The following is a 5,186-nucleotide window of genomic DNA, read 5'->3' as shown; positions in this document are numbered from 1 at the left end:
CTGAGAGTGTAGAGCACAGCAAAATCATCCTGTCTTGTCTTCTAAATACTATAATTTAATTAATGCACCCTCAGGTCACATTTACACTTCAAGGCCAATTAAACTATGGGTTAATGATAAACTCATCATTGACTACAGTTTCTAAATATCCCTCTTTACTTTGGAAGTTAGACATTTACTTTATTTTTTTTATTTTTTTTATTTTTGCATGTCTGGCTACAAACCATTCTTAGTGCCCACTGTTCTGGGCACTGAGCGTAGAAATAGCCACTCCCTCTCTGCCCTGACGTCACAGGCGCGGCACGGCAGCCTTGTCTGTGGTGCCGGCAGGTCCGGCACCTGCAGGGCAGCTACTTTAATTTTTTATTGTATTTTTTCCATTACCGTTTATGTTCCTTATGCCCTCTTCTTCCTCCACCCCCCCACAACCACCACACTATTGTCTATATTCATGAGTTCCTTTTCTTTCTTGCTTGATTCTTCATTCCCCAACCCCCCCAGAGCTGTCTCTCTCTCTATGAGTATTTCTCTATTTTGCTTGTTAGTTCGGTTTGTTCATTAGATTCCATATATGAGTGAGATCATATGTTATTTGTCTTTCTCTGACTGATGTATTTCACTTAGCATAATGCTCTCCAGGTCCATTCATACTGTTGCAAATAGTAAAATTTTCTTCTTTATTTATGGCCAAGTCATATTCCATTGTGTAAATGTCCCATAGTTGTTTTCTCCACTCATCTACTAATGGACACTTCCAAATGTTGGATATTGAAAATAATGCTGCAATGAACAGAGTAGGGACTGTAAGGCATTGTCTCATTATTTTCCCTTTTCTTCAGTATTTTTTTAATCTTAATTTGAACACATACCTTGAGATAGACATTAAAGAGATGGCATCAACAGTATTTGATGATCAATTAGATATTGACATGTGATTAAGATGATGTGTCAAGGGTTCTAGCTTGCGAAGCTACATGAAGCTTCTATTTAGTATGAATTATAGACTCTCTGCTCCTCATGTTTGACAGACAGCTGTGTTTTCCTGCTCAGAGCCAGCCTCAACCCTAAGCCATGATGGTGAAGGTTGGAGTGAATGGATTTGGCCATATTGGGCATCTGGTCACCAGGGCTATTTTTTACTCTGGTAAAGTGGATGTTGTTGCCATTAATGATCTCTTCACTGACCTCAACTACATGGTCTACATGTTCCAGTATGATTCTACTCATGGCAAGTTCAAAGGCACAGTCAAGGCTGAGAACAGGAAGCTTGTCATCAATGGAAAGTCCATCTCCATCTTCCAGGAGCAAGATCCCGTCAACAATGAATAGGGTGATGCTGGTGCTGAACATGTTGTGGAGTCCACTGGTGTCTTTGCCACCTTGGAAGAGGCTGGGAATCACTTGAAAAGGGGATCCAAGAGGATCATCATCTCTGCCTCTTCTGCAGATGTTCCCATGTTTGTGATGGGTATGAATCATGACAAGTATGACAACTCCATGAACATTTTCATCAATGTCTCCTGCACCACCAACTGCTTGGCCCCCCTGGCCAAGGTCTTCCATGACAGCTTTGGCATCATGGAGGGACTGATGACCATAGTCCATGCCATCACTGCCACCCAGAAGACTGTGGATGGCCCCTCTGAAAAGCTGTGGAGTGATGGGCGAGGGGCTGCCCAGAGCATCATCCCTGCTTCTACTGGTACTTCCAAGGCTGTGGGCAAGGTCATCCCTGAGCTGAATGGGAAGCTCTCTGGCATGACCTTTCATGTCCCCACCCCCAATGTGTCAGTTGTAGATCTAACCTGCCACCTGGAGAAAGCTTCCAAATATGATGACATCAAGAAGGTAGTAAAGCAGGCATCAGAGGGGCCCCTCAAGGGCATCCTGGGCTACACTGAGGACCAGGTTGTCTCCTGCGATTTTAAGAGTGACACCCACTCTTCCACGTTCAATGCTGGGGCTGTCATTGCCCTCAATGACCACTTTGTCAAGCTCATTTCCTGGTATGACAACGAATTTGGCTACAGCAACAGGTGGTGGACCTTATGGACCACCAGCCCCAGTGACAGGAAGAGAGGCCCTCAGCTGCTGGGGAGTCCTTGCCCCAAATCGATCTCCCAACACACTGAGAGTATCCTGACCTCCACTTTCCATCCTAGACCCCCTGAAGAGAGGAGGAACTTAGGGAGCCCTACCTTGTCATGCACCATCAATAAAGTTCACCGTACTTCCCCCTGCTCCCCCAAAAGAAAGAATTATAGGATTTGAGTAGTTGGAGGGAGGGTGGCGTAGAGGTGATAAATTCAGCTTTAGCCATGTTGAGAGATGCCTGCTAGATAGATATGAAGCTCAGAAAGCAATCTAGAAACAAATTTGGAGCCCACAAGTTTCTAGGTGGTAGTTAAAGCTGCAGAATTCCTTCTAGCTTAAGTTATTACAGATTTTGTCAATCTGTTTTAGTTATAATATAGTCATTGAAAAAAATACAGGACTGCAACATGGTTCTAAAAAACTTCCTCTGGGTGGCCATTGATTACCCAAAACATATTTCTGTATTAAAGCCATTCAAATAGCATGAGAAATCCTGTCAAATTTCTAAATGAAATTCAGATATATTATTTCTATCTCATTCCCCTAATGTCCCAGATTAATAACCAGGAACAAACTGACTTCAGGAACAAACCATTAGCAAATTATGTTTCTATTTGAAATTCTAGTCACAAAGTTATTTGTTCATTGTTTAAGTAATGCCTTTTGGCTTGAACAAAAGTCTTTGCACATGAATTGCATTCCAAGTTTTTGTAAATTGTTTTAAGATATTGGCGAAGCAAACATAATTTTGGTTAATGATGAGCACTCTTTCTCCAGAAAGAAACTTTTAGGAAAAAAAAGAATTAATTGAGAAAATAAAATAAGCCAAAACAATCTTAACAAAGATACAACTTTCTTTTTCTTAGCAGTCGGGTCTCAAGTTGTGACATGGGTAAAAAAGAAATAGCCTTTTGAGGTTTCAGTGGAGAAATGGTCTCTGGGTTTAAATTCTCCTTTGACCTTACTTCAAACTGAACAGAGCAACTGAATGGGATTCCCCATACTTTCAGTGAATGTGATTACTTCCTTGTTACAAATTGCTTTAAAATTATTCCCTTTGCTCCTATTTACCTCATTATTCTTTGAGCATAAATCTTACCCTCAAATAATTGATGTGTAAAGGAATCTGACAGAGGAACAGAACAGGCTCACCAAGTGTCTTCTGCTTATTATAAGAGAATAAATAAATAGGAATACCAAATAATCATTCTCATCAAAAGACTGTGGTGGGTTTTTTTTTTCCCTAGACATCTGTAATAATTACTGAGGGATTAGGGGAACCTAACCACTGTGAAACTTGGCAGAGGCATATCAAAGTCAGCACAAGTATCTGGGATTCAGCCCTGGTGGCATTATTTTCTGCCATAATAAGCCTCTTCGTCATTAATCAGATATGTTATGCTGTTGGGAGCCAAATTTTCTGTGGAGAGAGCATGGACTTAGGGGTAGGGTGCATTTTATTGGGGGTGTTTTAGTAGGACACTATTTTGTTATGACACACTTCAGGGAATTATTATAATCTTTTGCCTCTGATTATTTGGTAATGCATGCTCATCCCAAGTTAATAATAACCAGAAGAGTGAATCTCATTGGTCCACATGGGCATTATGCACACACCTTTGGTTTCATTAGCACATCACATCAACCAACTGAGTATTCTCACTGCTGAGACCCTTTTTCCTTTTCTATCAAATCTAAGAGTCACGTGCCCAATGCAGTGTCCACTTTATTTCCACACATAGTCTCTGAAACTGGGAAGGGCACTAGCTCCTGACTCCTCCTTGGCATCCAGGGCTCATACTAGATAGTGAGCTTATGGAGGGCAGAGGATGCTGAATTTCATCCTAGCCTAGATACAGAGAAATCCCATTAGAAGTTTAATCACACTGTTGTTAGATGCTGTGCCCTTCTTCCCAGAACCCCCTTCAGGTATAAAGGACTCCTTCAGCCCACAGGTGCTGGGAGTGCTCATGATTTGCAAACCTCAGCTATTAGTCCTTTTGGGGTATTGCCTTGGCTAAAGAAAATGGCCATGCCAAAGGTCACGCCTCTCCCACAGGCAGCCCACATTCGATTCAATGACTGATCAACATAAGGGCATAAAAGCCCAGCCCTCTGACCCAACTCAGGACAACTCTAGAAGGTCATCCAGCTGCAGAACTCCCCTTTGAGTCCCCTGGGGCTTGCAGGAGGACCTCATTACAGCTAGCACCCCCCCTCCGCCCAATTTGATTTCTTTCCTTCCACTCCACAGGTGATATTCCAAGGAGTCTTCCCTGATAAAAGCCCTGCATGTTAATCTCCATCTCAGGGTCTATTTTCCAGGGACTCATACAACTCTGATGTGTGTAAATTAGCTTTCTATTATGTTGTCTCATTGGTTGTACCCAAGTTGTTCCAAAAAAGTTTTACTACAAGTAAATATACATATGGCAGATCAACAGAATGATCTAGGGAGATGAGAGGGCTTTTAAAATAGAGGTACCCAGGCCCTCTTCCTTAATAGGACTCAGTAGCAGAGCCTGGGGACTATATTCGCTCAAAGCCTCCCTGGTATTTTGAAATGCAGTCTTGTTTCAGAATCACTGGCATGCTGACTGATGGAGAACTCAAGGTACCAAGCCCTCAAACTTGTTCTTCCGTTGCCCTGACAGAAATGTGACAGTTATTAATAAGTTCAAAATGGATCACTTGTGTTTTCCTCTTGGCTCCAGGAGAAATGTATGTCTGGGAAAGTTTCCAGGGTGTTTTAGGCCTGCCCTCTAACAGATATTCAGGTGTAGCCAAAAACTGATGTGTGCTCTAGGCCTAGGAGCTCTAGTATCCAGCTTGAGTCTGTGCTGTGCTTACAGGAAGGACATGTTCTTGGGCTACTATAGAGTCTGGGGAACTTGAAGCTATGGGCCCAGATTTGCTAGCCAACATGTCCAATGAGCCAAAAGACACGCACAAGCTCTTGGGAACTTTGTACAGCTTTCGGAGGCCTTATCAGGCTTTACCAACATGAAGCTGCCCAGCAAGTCCCCTGGAGGGGAAGCTTAGGCATTGTATTAGGTCTTAAGAGAATGCTTCATCCCCTGACAAAGACATGT

General features: G+C 42.6%; 1 non-coding gene and 1 pseudogene across 1 annotated transcript; one reads left to right on the top strand and one right to left on the bottom strand.

Moving 5' to 3' along the window:
* Positions 1-206: 206 nt before the first annotated feature.
* On the bottom strand, positions 207-340 carry LOC150016588 (small nucleolar RNA SNORA43). Its single transcript, XR_016510317.1, has one exon. It is a non-coding gene; the product is annotated as a small nucleolar RNA SNORA43 (small nucleolar RNA).
* Positions 341-1,074: 734 nt separating this feature from the next.
* LOC150016587 (glyceraldehyde-3-phosphate dehydrogenase pseudogene) lies at positions 1,075-2,271 on the top strand (annotated as a pseudogene).
* The last annotated feature ends 2,915 nt before the right edge of the window (positions 2,272-5,186 follow it).

Source organism: Furipterus horrens, unplaced genomic scaffold (genome assembly GCF_987537825.1).
Source record: "Furipterus horrens unplaced genomic scaffold, mFurHor1.1.pri manual_scaffold_3, whole genome shotgun sequence".
Lineage (NCBI taxonomy): Eukaryota > Metazoa > Chordata > Mammalia > Chiroptera > Furipteridae > Furipterus > Furipterus horrens.
This window is presented reverse-complemented; position numbering and strand designations above follow the sequence as displayed.